Source organism: Siniperca chuatsi, linkage group LG1 (assembly GCF_020085105.1).
Source record: "Siniperca chuatsi isolate FFG_IHB_CAS linkage group LG1, ASM2008510v1, whole genome shotgun sequence".
NCBI classification, from domain to species: Eukaryota; Metazoa; Chordata; class Actinopteri; order Centrarchiformes; family Sinipercidae; genus Siniperca; species Siniperca chuatsi.
Genome location: NC_058042.1, coordinates 11,105,269 through 11,119,788, shown reverse-complemented (window position 1 = coordinate 11,119,788; position 14,520 = coordinate 11,105,269). Strand labels below are relative to the sequence as shown.

The following is a 14,520-nucleotide window of genomic DNA, read 5'->3' as shown; positions in this document are numbered from 1 at the left end:
GAGTAAAGTCGTAAAATCAGTGATAGGCTTAATCAGCGACAAATTCACTGTTAGGGATGCTCAATACTGAAATATTTACTTAAATGTCTGATAACTGATAATTTCTATGGTCATTTTTGCCAATGCTGATATCAATATGGATATATAAATTTCTGTTTAATATCCAGTTTTAGATTACACCTCAAAACTCTGCTTGATTCAATAACACTATAGTTCTAAGGTTTCTGCAATCAGTCACACTATTGGTATATTTTGGTATAGCATTTACTTTGTTCTTGCATTTTTTTCTACAGCTGGTGAATCCTTAAATGCCAGCTGACACATGGTTTCCACAAGCGAAAACAACTGTTGGTCGACATCAAAATGTGACTCAATCATCACAAAAGTTTCTAGAAACACAGTAAAAGTAGCGTATTAGCTTTGTCCATTCAAAACAGGCTAGTGGATGTCACAATTAACAGAAATAATGTGTTATGGCAAAAACAAATTTAAGTGCAGACTGACGCACTTTTCACATCATTCACATGCCCGATACGTTGGACATAATTTTGTTATCATTCCAAATACGAAGTGATACTGTAACATATTTTTAAGCAAGCCTTGCCTCATACCGACCATGACTTGATCGATATATCATGCACACCTAATAAATCTCACTTCACTTCATTTTCAAAAGAACAGACTATGGGTTTCCTCCACACAAAAAAAGATAGCCCCATATTCAATAGTAAAGGATTATAGAGAATACAGCCATGTGTGCACATGGGATTGTCTTCTCAAAAGCTGTCCAAGTTCTGTCAGATTCAGCACCCCTAGACACAGAGCTCGTGAACCTAATTTCACCTAATCAGCTTAGTCAATAGCAACCGTTTGCTGTGACTTTGGTAGACATGCAAATAGGGCTTAACTATGTCTATCCTTAATTCCTGAATGTTCAAGTCAAGCGGAAGTCTTCCTTTATCTCTTCAAAAACAACAGTTCCAATTTGAGAAAGAGAAGCAGAGAGAGAGAGAAAGAAAATAAAACTCCAGCGGAGAGTTGATTTTTTTTCCTTTGGCCTGGCAAGGAGAGACATCTCTGATTTGAGTGTGCTTGATGTAGCACAGTGTGCTTTCATTTCAAACCAACATGGCAAACAAACTCTGACAGATTTGTTCCCCTTTTTTTCACTTTTGCTCTTGCTCACTCTCTCAAATTACAGGAAAACACACTGCACAAATATATTAGTACTTCTTGGTGGTTTGTATGTTCAGCTGCAGCACTTGCACTTACACACACACACATATGAATACACACACATTCTAGCAAATCTGCACAAAATGACAACTAACAATAGACAGTTGTAATAGTGGTAGAAAACTGGGAGACACTGTTCTGTTTCAATTCACTGATACCACTAATGGCTTCTTAGCAGCTCCATGAAATCAAGCAGCTGTCATGTCGATGCATCAGCAGTGAGAGGAGGGAGAGCCATTCCCATAAGGACAGAGGCACCGCGCCTTCATGTTTGGCTAAACATCTGCTCCTCTGCACTCCAGCTTTGCAGCAATAAACGGGCAAACAAAAGAGGTGGGAGGTGAAATGATCAGATTTTCCATTTCAAAGCATTTGTTGGGTTTGTTTTCTTTTGCCCTGCTCTTTCTTGAACTGCTTACAGGACATAAGGAAGAAAGTGAGTTCAAGTTTTAACTCTGAGGGACAAAGCAAATACAAGAGCTAAACTAACACCTTTTTGTAAGATGGATGACAGAGATGAAATAAGGTCACCATTTTCCAGTCAGTGGACAATTCGTTCTGCAAAGCGTCTCCTGTCTAAACTGTTGCAAACCAGTATCATAGCACGGTGAGGGGTGATTCAAACTGCGTGTGTGTGTATTGCTGACAAGAGATGCATGTGAGTGTGCACATCTTAAACTTGTCAATCTGGCAAGTCTATCAGTCATACATCAATTCAACTTTGTGTAAACAACAGTACACCAATTTACCAATACATACCTTTTTAATCACATAATTATTTCAAACAACTTTGTAATTCAAAGGATGTCTAATGACTGCTATTTGGCAGCAACATCCAGTTAAATTTAATTTTGACTGTTCTTCCCTTAATAGGATTCTTGGTAATTAATATTCCTTCCTTCCTTCCTTCCTTCCTTCCTTCCTTCATTCCTTCATTCATTCATGCTCAGTTGCAAAGATAAACATAAAGCAATACTGAGTAAGCTAAGTGTTAGAAATCACATTCAACAACATATTAGCTTAAAAATAGCACAAATAGCCTACTTTTGTTTGTGGCTGTACCAAAATGACACCATGTCCACCTGTCTCTCCAAAAAACACCATCCTGACATATAACACTATGTCACTTTATATTAGCTTTTTAAAGCAAACGTCTCGTCCACAAACACAAACTGTCCCCTCTTTGAGATACAATGGGCTTCAAATCATCGCTGACAATCTATTAACCCCTTTCATTTCCTTTCTAAAACCACAGACAGGACGCGGTCCTCGGTCTCGTTTTTTTCCCTAACACGTCTAAAACTTTGGTAAAAGTTGCGGGGGGGAAAAAGTGGATCCATTTCCTTTTAAAGTAGCCCGTGTGTTTCTGTGTGTGTGCGTGTGTGCAGGTGGGGGGGGTGTAGGGGTGCTTAGGGGACGAATTTAAAATAACCAAGATGGCGAGAGGCTTGTTGTTTTGGAAGGGGCAGAAAAAAATGGAGGATATTGTAATATACACAAAGGGATACATTTCAACAACTCGGCCAAGCGGCTGCTAGCTTGCCTGTGTGCCTCACGGTTTGAGGAAGCGACCGCGATAGCAGCTCCCCGGCAGGCTGGCCAGCAATACGACTAGCAACACGAAAAGCTCAAACTCTGACCCGCTGTGGAAAGAGAAATGAATATTATACGTCAAAGTTAATCCGAATCGAAGGGGATATTTATGTATTTGTCGCTAATAGTTTTATTTTCGCGTCGAGGGAGTATTAAACTGGATGGATTTGAACGGACAGGCAGCGAGAACCAACAGTCCAGTGCCTCGTAGTTACCCGCTTTACGTTGACGGTTGCAACATCCAGCACAAAATACGCACCCAAAACCGTCAACTGTACATTTACACGGCTGATAAAAGCAAAACAGACAACACCATAAACCCTTAAAAAGTTTAATTTCTCCACGATAAGACAAGTTATCAAATACAACAGCCCGAGTGAACGGTGCGAGAGAAACGGAGATAGGGACACAAAGACGATTCCCACTATCAGGTCACCGCTCAGAAGAGGGGAAAAAACCCACTTCGTTTTTATATTAAAGAGAAAAAAACTTTACGGATTTGACCAAATGTACCGCTACGGAATACACCGACTGAATGAATTACAGCGTAACAGAAAACAAGAAACTATCTATAAACCAGTTTACACAAGCTGAAAAAAAAGAAGCTAAGAAACTAGAAACGAAGCCAGTTCTACGCAGCTCATCGCTTGTTCTGTGATGTGGGGAAAACAGCGTCAGTGAAATAAAACACTTACCTTTTTTCAGTTTCGACACTTTACTTATTTCCAGCGTGGGTTTTTAGTTCAACCAACACTTCGGGGTGATCTTCTTGTCGCCTCTTTTTTTCCTTGTTCGGTTTTGGTTATGAAAGAGGTCGAGGACGAATGATAAAGAAGGGAATTGGGCAGTAATTGAGTCTCGGTGTGAGTGTGTGTGTGTGTTAGTTACTAACAGCAGATTGAAGGAGACTCTTCTCAAGGTTTATTCAGCTCCACTTCAAGGAACCGACCTGACGTCAGCTCACTACTGCCACACAAAGAAAACTTATTATTTGTGCAGCGGCCGTAGTAAACGAAGGATACAGTTATTGACCGTTATTACTTTAAATGCGACATTGTCATTAGCTTCACAGCACTGGCAGGGACGTGGCGGTAACTTTATTTATGATGTTGTTTGTGGCATCTTAAACCACGCAGACCTATGGCGATTACCAGCCACGAGTGTAAACAAATAACATAATAAAGAAATAGGCTGCATAAAACAAAACAACATTAATTTGTGTTTTCTCATATTAAAGTCCCAACTTTCATATAACTTTAATCAGTTGGATTAATTATTATGATGTCGATTATGGTTTGAATTAATGCGTTAAAAGGTGGATTTAACTAAAATAGCCTACATGAAATTATACCTGCAAAGATTTTGCAGCTTGCAGAGGAAAGAAAAGTTGTATAATCCTCTTCATATTTCAGACAACATTTGATTTTTTTTTTAAAATTGATTCATTTTGAAAGGTATATGAATAAAGTTGCTTTTATTATTAGTACAACCTGGAGCCAGGGAATATTTGGCATTTTTGCCTGGTAAATGACTTAATCAATTAAACAATCATCAAAATAGTTGTTGATTAATTTTCTGTCAATTGATTATTCAACCAATCGTTTCAGCTAATCTTGTGAGGGGAACTGAAGGAGCAGGTGATGTTGGACTAAGGTGGAATCAAATTTAAAAGGCTGAATGTAATATTATCATCCACACATTAATATACATTTAATGAGTTAAAAATAAATCTCACATCTATTGATCCTACATCAGTAAAATTCTTGTTTCATGACTTAAGTAACAATTCTTTCAGGAATGAGAAACGTGATTTTTAGTATTTTTTTTAATACTTGTCACTAAAATTCCTCGTGTGTCTCACTATTAACTGACCAAATGATCAGAAGATGATACATGATCAAACAAATACAAATCAGTTTCACACAGGCTCTAACTTAGAAGACATTTGCCAAACGAAATGGGACAGATCTTCCTCGGGATAGGATCAATACATTGCCTGGCAAAGACAGCCATCTGTGCCTAAGTGTATGCTTTACCTCCTCTTCTGAACACACAATAAGCAACAGGCTGAACGCAGGCCCTCTGACCCAGACTGGGTTTCCAGACGGGGGAAGATTATTTCATTCAACTGGAAAACAACAAGGGGGTGGGGTGGTGGGGAGTTTTTTTTTTTTTTTTTGCAGATGGAGTGGGCAACTGTTCTTATATGCCCCACCCTGATGAGGATGAGGGTGGGTCACAGAAAGAGCCAACTGGTGTGTCTCTCTACTGTCACATCACCCCTTGCTGTATCCATTTTAACAGGTATTATATTACTGGATTAACAAACTGTTCACTGTTAGTTTATAGACACCTCATAAATCACACACAAATAATGAACTCATTGTTAGCAGCTTGATGGAGTGTTGGTTTACAGGCACATTCATATTAATGCTTCATAAACATTATAAATGACCATAAATGTATGTCTGTCTCTCTCTCTCTCTCTCCCTCTCTGCTGTTATGTCACAACATCCAAAAGGTGTCACCCCAACATTTTTGATGTTACTGCAAGAATTGCAAAGATGTTACTCAGAAATAAATCATTTCCATATATAAAAAGAAAGAAAAAGAAAAGGAGGTGGTGGTTGGTGAGGGTCTGATAAAACATTCATGATCACCCGAGTTTTGGAGGATGCACACACAGAACCCCTTATTCAGCTTGTGGTGTGCAGTTAAAGCCATTTTATAAGCTCACTCTCCATGTTCTTCTTTGGTCATTGATTTTCTTCTCTGCCCCTTTCCATTACCTGTTGAGATGGGGGGTTTTGCTCTTCTTCACACACACACACACACACACACACACACAATCCTCTCTATCTGTCTCTCTAGCCACTGGCACCCTGGTGTATTTCTCCATCTCCTCCGCCTCTTGTAGCAGGAATGACAGGCCATGAGGAATGACAGTGTCTGTGTTTGTCATACAGTAGCAGCAAGAAGCAAGGATTTTTAATTGCATTGGAGAATCTTCATTAAAGAGAGCACATGGGGGCGGCAATGGGGGAGAGGGCTGCATGGGGTGGCGTCGGGGGGCACTCTGAGCATCGTCATTAGGAGAAGGCACTAGCAGCATAGAAGGGTGGGCCTTCTTTGCATGCACACTGAGAATGCCTGCCGTACCTCGGTCATTTGTAACATAATAAGTGCCAGCACAATGACTGCAATGCGAGAAAGCACACCACAGGGAAGAGAAGGGGGAAGGGAGACAGCATGTCTGTCTAAAAGAGGGACTTTTTTTTGTCTTGATTAGAAAGTATAATGAGCCACTAAAGAAACAGGAAAAAAAGAGATCTCTCCTGAGACTGATGGAAAACAAATTAATCTGGTGATTTGGATTTAATTATTATTTTTCTATTAGTCCACCATGCAAAGACAGGGACAGCCGTCAGAAGCGAGGAGCTGTGCTTGCATTTATTGATTTTTGCCCAGACACATTCAGGGAATACAGATTCATCTGCTCTCCTCCCCACACAATCCGCTATGTGGTATTCCATTAACACAAGAAGCTTCCAGCAACTCTGAGATGTTTAATTTGAACACCATAAATGGAGCTTAGAATAGTGTTCACACACAAGAAAACTGGCCTAAGGATGTCTTTTTATGCAATTGAATTAGTCCTCACTTATTGTTGTGTCCTACATAATAACTATTAAATAAACACCCAATAAATTAAATTAAGACAATGTTCTGCTGTATAGAATGAGTCAGGCGCTATTGTTCCTTTCTGCCTCCAACATCTTACACTGCTATAACAGTAGAGTTTAATAATCTTTTGTTTTGGATTAATGTAAGAACCCTGCAACTGGACTGTAATTATTCTTCCCATCCATGCAGTATCTTCTCTTCTTAGCATCCTTTCAATACATCAGTAGTCTTGAACACAATGCTTTGTGAGATGTAATGATTTGCAAAGTCAATGATTTGAACTGCCTGTATGATTAAAGCACAAGGGACCAATTTGCAGCTGCTATATGTAGAATATTGGTGTGCCTCAAGTAGCACTCATATTCTCTCGCTGACATGAAATTCAGCAATTATGCCAGTTGAACGCTGTTATTGATTGGTATCCTACTATCCCTTACTGAAAAAGGTTTGCAGTAAATGTAATGACTTTTTATCTATTCTGAAAGCCAAACTACGCCTAATGGTATATGGGAATCCATGTGACAGTGAGATATGCATTACTCCTTGACCTTTCTCCCAGAGACATCTACAGGAAGAAGGTGCAGGGATGTTATGTTAAGTGTTTTTGTGATACAAATGTTTTTAGCCATCCTAATGTCAGCCTCATGATTTACAGTCAGCTCATAAAAAACATTGTACTTTTCAGTAAATGCATACAAAATTAACTAAAAAGTGATTTGGAGGATCGTTTTCCATGCAAGGTTGACTAATACACCCCTGCACAGTCTAAATGAGTGCACTCGGAGAGTGTTTATTGTGGTGAATGTAACTGAGCAGAACCCTCTGTTGCATGATGTAATACACAGAAGGGAGAAATCATCATAATAGCAGAGTAGTAGAGTGAGTCATTCGTTGATGAGGTACATTCACACTGTCATTCAATGAGGAGATGCAGTCTGTGTGCACATGTTGTCAGTATGTGACCGATAGAGAGACAGAGAGAGAGAGAGAGAGAGAGCATTAGTATGTTCCTTTTCTGGGAATGAGGAGTCATTTGTGCCAGGAAAGTGGAGAAACAAGTCCCAGCCCTACAGTGATGCATCTCTCCATGAAGAATTAGATCACAAGAAAATGTCACCCCAACCTGAGCAAAGCCAAATGACCTTGAATCAAATAAAAACACATCTTTACCCACGTCAGTGTGTACACACCACACAAAATGTCAGCAGATTTTCCATTTGCTAAATCTGCGCCTAAGTGCAGGGGTTTAGCTAAGGTAATCAACCTGGTATTTTCCTTCAAGTCCATATGAATATCACCCTGGAGGAACCCTGCTGTTAAATACAGTTAACTACAGTTACTTACTTATAATTTAATCAATTTAAAATAAAGTGGCATGAAATTTCCCTTACTCATACTGATAAAAAAAAAAGAAAGAAAAAGAAAAACAGATGCCAACACAAAAAAACTTTGTTTACATTCGGTGACTCTACAATTTCTCTTATTCTGCATTTTGAGACAGATGAAGCTGAGGGGATTTTTCAAGGGAAATTACTTTCACAGTTGAATTTCAAGCTTCATTGCATTATTTTATTATTATTATTTTGTTTACACATAACTAGCTTTGATTTCTGTCCACTGTAGCAAGCATCTTTGACAGTGGAGGATACGTTAATAGATAAGTGACCATTGTACTTTTTCTATTACCATTACTGAGGTTTTGGTGTTTTCTTCTCTGACCCACATAAAAAGCATGATATTAGTTATCACTGCTGTGCAGGTGTAACACCAGTCAGTTTGTTTTATTTTTCATTTTCTTACAACAAAATTTACATGGTCTATTATACATAAATACACACACCTTACTTGAATAATGCATGGTCATTACCTGGAAAATAAGAAACATTATTGTAATTCCATGGAGACTAGACCTACTTCTATTAAGTCACCCACTTGTGATTTGTAATGCAAAGGTAAGCTACCTTTTAAAGGATTCCACTCAAATGCTAATCCACAGGAGGCTCTCAGCTCATATTGACAGACATCATTGTTGTCAGTCATCGGAGATTCAACAGTGTTCAGTTTCTGCAGGCAGAAAGCTTTCTTGTTCTTTTTAAGCAGGGACTTTGACAAGTTTGATTTGGCAGAGAATTCCCTTAAAATTTGGATCAAAGCATGGAAAAATGAATACTGTTATTTACACTGCAGTGTACTGAAAGTGGAACTCGTAACTAATCTCAGATTAGCTATGCCTTGTGTTACACGACCAGCATTTGGTGTGAACACCAACTTTTTTAGGACACACCAAACTCATGTGAGTGAGAATTTGGCTCCTTTACTGAAGGGCCATTGGCCCTGATTATGCAACAACACCAGGCAACTATAAAAAGGGAATCATCTGATATGAAACAAAAAATTAAAGACATGGTCACTGATATAAACAGTTTTGGAGGCGTAGTGTGTCTTGTGCTCCACAGTGACTTAGAAGCCCTGGAAATTCAGAATGGCAAGAGTCATGCTGAAACTGTCGACAGGCTTTCTAAGAGTTTTTTTAAATTGTGAAATTAATCAGTTCCATGTCCGTTTAAGAAATCGGCGAGTGTTCATGAATAAAGAAAGCCAAAGGAAATTAGAGTACAGAAAGCGTTTGTGTGCACGGATTAGTGGTTTGACAAGATAAAAAAGGATAATTAAATTAAATTGTGCACCTGAAAAGTTGAGTTTGGTACAAGGATAATAGGAAAACAACAATATGAATGGGTTTCATTCCCTTTTAATGTCTCTGTTCAACTGTATTGTGAACACATGTCACAGGTTATGTACTACTCTTATATAAAACTTACCATTGTTAGTATGTATGTCACATACATTCATACTGTGGCTACAGGATGATATTCAGCAAAACTAAAATCCTTACTAGTCTGATTTGGCATGTGTTTCATCCATAAATAATAGTGAGAGCTGCCTGAAAGTGAGTGGTTTCAACGCCCACACATGACCACATGTGAAGCATATCTTACTTAACACAAAGTACCTGTGTGTATCTTGATGTGGATGCCATAAAATAAACCATTGAGAGCATATATTTGTGTGCATGGTGAATTAGGCTTTGGGTTGTCCTCCATGTTGATTCCTATAGCTATTTGTTACGTTTCCTACATAGAAATAAAAGCAGAAAGCACAAAAAACCAATCCAAAGTAAAGTTGCTGCAAACACATTGTATCAAAATGCTATTTATGGTCTAATTATAGATCTTAAAGTCTCATTTGAATGCGGAAAATATGTCCACACATACCATATGAGCTATTTTCAGATAGAGTGTGACAAGGCCATCAAAAATCCATCTATTGAACAAGCTTTCATATTCATTCTAGAGGTGTGTTTGAACTGCGCATAAACCCTAAAGCTATTATAAAATGTATGAAAAAAGACCACCTGCAAATATAAAGTCCACACACATAATGCTGGCCAGCGCGTGTACTCTTTTTAATCAGCAAATGCGACAAAATGCTCGGGACAGAGAGGTTGTTTTTCTTAGTATTCAGAGAAATCTGAGTTCCTGTAGCTTAATATGTGAGGGCACATGTTTTTATTAAACTTCACCGTACAGTAGTATTGAGAAAAAGGTGTGACTATTTTGATCATTTTAATTCACTTACAGAAACCTGTACATTTGTCTACTTTAGTTCTTAACATACAATACAGCAGATCAAACATGCCTTTTTGACTTCTTCACACATTTTGAATACATTTTCGGACAGGGCGTTCTGTAAGATTTTTGGAAATTTCTCTTCAAGACAATATTTAATCCCTCAAAGTAATAACAGCTTGGTTTATATGCATCATGAGCTGACATTTGCCTCCAAGCCTGATTGCTGAGTGTTTCAGAGTGCTTCATCCAAAAAAACTAAAACTATGTGTTTAAAGGTAGGTACCTCCTTGTGGTGCCCAACAGCACACTCAAATCCCCAACTTTCATTCAGCTCACTGTTGATATTTTGAAACCCAAAACATCAACAGTGAGTTAGGAGGAATTTTGGGAATTTAGGTGTTATTGGTTACAATAACAAAATCAGGGAGTGCATCTTTACTGACCCATTAACTGGCAACCTGTCAGATCCTCATGGGAGTGAATTCTTTGTAAAAAGGCAGGTGCACTGGGAACTTCAGCAATTAAACCTACAGTATAAAAATATGAAACAAATATATAATATGTTGTCTAGGTGCCTTGAGTGAAAATGATCTGGAATACTGAAGTTAAAATGTGATAACATTTGTCAGCCTGTCACACCAGTGTGTTTGAAAGTTTTACTATTTATAACGGCCGGTAAATGAACCCTTAAGGTACGGTGGTGTCAAAGAGAACATCCTCTCTTGGAAATTAAATGCAGGTCTGGTGTGCAATAATGATCTAATTTACAATGATACAATTCTTTATATGTCAGTTTAGTTTTAGGATTACCATTAGTAGAATTTAAACTAAATACACACTTATTCCCTGAAGCAAATTACTATTCATTAAAAACAATGTAATGTGTGCATTTCTATTAGTGTGGATGTGCGTATTTGTATTAATTTAATAATTAACAGTCTCCATTCATTTCTTTGATTGGCAAAATAAATTATTCAACAGACATGTTCACATTGAACTAGTGTGTTAATACAGCTGGGCAGGACCAGTGATTAGTTACTGAATAAGAATACATAAAGCATTAAGGTTTAAAGTTAGTTAAGTGTTTTCCAGCAGGAAATGCATGTATGGAGTAGATATAGTTCCACGTTTGACCAAGAATATAGGGATATTGAATACAAGAACAAGAAATATTGAATAAATAATTTATTGCAAAGCTTAATCAATGAAATGAACAAATCTAAAACAAAAGAGTCAGGACCATGAGGTTAAGAACCCATCCACTAACCTTTGTCAGATTGCTCAAATTATCTATTTGTTTAGGAGCATCTGAACATAGACTTAGGTGGGCCTGTGGGGGTGGTCTTAAGACGGTTTTAGGACTGATGAAAACAGGCCCTGTGTTAATTAATACTGGCAGGCCACTGTTCCTCCTGGCAGTGTGCAGGCAGACATTCTGGCCTGCCCTCAGTGACGCCTGGTCAAAAATAGGGCACCACACAGCACAGTAATGATCACAATGGTGACATCATCTTTGCCTTCAATGTGCTCTCCCCTCAGTGCTCTTCTGAACAAAGAGCAGCAGGCACACAGGGAGGGAGGCAGATGTCACTTTGTGTCTGGGGAACATTAAGACCAACAAATGTTCTTTGAAAAAGCCTTTTAGTTTAGGTTGTGTGGAGTAAAACATTGCATTGCTGAAAGTCACTAAATGAAAAATGGGCTCCTTCTCTTCATGAATCAGGTGTCTGATTTTTTATTTTGTCTGCAACACATGTAATTTTAAACACAACATTTACACTGATGGGATTTATATTCACTGATTGCAACAGAGCAAATCTATGGCGAGAGAAGAATGGCAGAAAATAACTCTCAAGCATTTTAGATGCTGCCCCTCAAACATGTGACCTAAAGTGTTAACACATGTGGCCTTGCTTTTTCACTATTGTTACTGATGTGATCAGATGTATGTTTCCAGTCTCGTGTTTGAAGCACATGAAGCTCATACACACTTTAAATATAGCCTAACATCATCATCAAGTGGACAAAGACTTCCTCATTATAAAAACACAAATACTAATACATTGTCTGTCTATTCCAAAGCTGCCAGGAGATCATCACCAACAGAGATATTGCACTGTAAGCACTGAACTCCATACAACATCTTTGGCCACATTTAACCTGCGGTTTGTTGTTCTACAATTTCTGAACCTTAAAACAATTTCATCTCTTGATGAGAAGGTTTCTGAAAGTAACACAAAACAGGAAATTCCCCCAGGACAACAACTTACAATATGTGCTTAGTAAGTTCACTCAACTCTGCTGTGTTGCGTGTTTGTTTCCATGAATCTTCTGTTTGATTTACGCTGGAAATAACTCACAACCTTAGCCTGGATTTTCCTTCCTAGAGGTTTCTCTGAAGGCATAGACTCTTGCACTTTGCACTCTTGAAGACACTGAGCTTGTATTGTAGTTCTCCTATAAACCCGCCTTTGTGTTATTCATGTGTCTTCACAAACGGGGGGACAGAGCAAGAGGAAGCAGATTCTCAAGACCTGGACAAGCCGTGGGAAAAGAAGGGTCTTGTAGAGGAAAAGCAGAAATGTCTCAGGACATTCCTTTGTGATTACACAGTGCTGGACAAATCCAGACATTCTTGCAGTTATTCTGTGTCTTAAGGCTCGAGTTAAAGTCAATATCATGAGAAGAGTGTAAACAACAACATCTCCGTGTCCTTATAGATGTTGTGAGACATTGTTACAGTTACGTTTTGTGTTTTTTAAAGCAATTTGAATTGGATAAACAGTCCAAACCTGAGGGAAAAGTCACCACCACTTTAGACTAATTATGTTTTTTTGTGTTTGTTTTTTTGCACATCAGGAAACTTTTATTTTGCACCATGCCATCCTGTACAGTTGAAATAAATGAACAACAGCTCAGAGAGACAGGTAGGTATGCATCTCATATCCACATAAATAAGAGGACTCAAGTAAGAGGAGGGCATTGTGTGCAAATCTCAGGTTACATGCCCATGATCTTAGCTGAACGAATAAGCTGCCCCCAGTGGGGAAAAAAGCATGTTCCTCCCTTGTCACAGCTAGCATGAATGAGAAACAGCTCCAAGGAATGCTCCATTATCAACCTATCAGTGGCACTGGGGGAGGAGAGCTTGCAGTCTCTCTTCGCGTCGCAGTCTGCAGAATCATGTGTCTGAAGGAGGAAGGGGGGGCGAGTGGCATTGGCCTACAGACCCGCAATTGGGTTGAGCATCCTCCTCCCCAACTCACCAGACCTTGCACTTCCTCATTTGTCTAGGTCAGGCGTCCTTTTTGTCAGCAATTAATCTGCAGCACCGCCCTCCTATATTTATCCCTTTCACTCTCTGTTTCTCCTTCACCTCTTGTTCCGTTAGCCTTGGGTAGATTTACACTTGGTTTGATCACTGTTCACTGTTGTATACATGCGACTAATGATGGATCGCTGGGCCTTTTAAGTGCTACATTTTTACCAAGCATGATGAGCATCTTGTTGACCTTCACATTATTATGCATCTGCTGTGCAACAGTGCTCCCTCTCCGCTCCAAACTGACCTTTCTGGACCCCCACACACTTAACATGAATTCAGTGTGTTACAGTTTTAGATGGTAAATGAATTGTACAAAAAACAATACAATAACATCTATAATATCTGCAACATGAAAACAAAATGAATAAAAAGTATGTGTTTAGACTTATCTCTGATCAATGCTTCCTGAGGTCTACTAAATTAGACGTCAGTTAAAGTATGCAAATCAAATGAATGCTGCTAATCCTGGATTTACTGTGATGACGGGATCTACAATGCCTTTCAAAGCAATTATTCAAATCAATCTAATTAAACCTGTTGAAATTGGCTTTAATTGCCTCCCTGACTAAACAAACACCAAGTTCTGGCATGCAAATAACAGCTCAAATGCTTCTTCCAAGGATGTGCTACTACAGCGCCCCTTAGTGGCTATTTGCTTCCTCTGGCTTTCATAATGACATCAGCCCTGTCCAGGGTTGTCTACACACTATGTAGACGCTGTGTGTGTACGTGTGTGTGTAGGCTAGCTTTGTTGCAAATGACCCAGATTCTGATCATTTTCAAGTAAAGTGGGATCATCCTCAACAGCAACAGCATTAACAAATACTACAATTGACAATTGACAATTAGAGGTCTGTAGTTCTTCAGTGATCCTCCTACAGGTCACCACATGTATGCTGATGAACCATATGATTATGTAAAAGACACTAAATGCCCCTTTTTTGTAATGGATGGCCTGCAGTACTGAATCTCCTGTTGCTTTCTTTGCTTCTGTCATTTTGTCTTATTAATACTTTCTTTTATCATTATCTGTCACTATAGTTTGAGGCT

General features: G+C 38.8%; 1 protein-coding gene across 11 annotated transcripts in view; it reads right to left on the bottom strand.

The window, feature by feature from the left end:
* Positions 1-3,745, bottom strand: part of baz2ba (bromodomain adjacent to zinc finger domain, 2Ba) — a 65,115-nt gene extending 61,370 nt beyond the window's left edge. For 7 of the 11 annotated variants that reach the window (XM_044202881.1, XM_044202899.1, XM_044202908.1 and 4 more), the window contains exon 1: positions 3,525-3,744. The gene's annotated coding sequence lies outside the window, so the exon portion shown is untranslated. Of the gene's footprint in view, positions 1-3,524 lie in introns of all 11 variants that reach the window. The other 4 variants (XM_044202918.1, XM_044202934.1, XM_044202941.1 and 1 more) reach the window with 2 other exon arrangements.
* Positions 3,746-14,520: the final 10,775 nt, after the last annotated feature.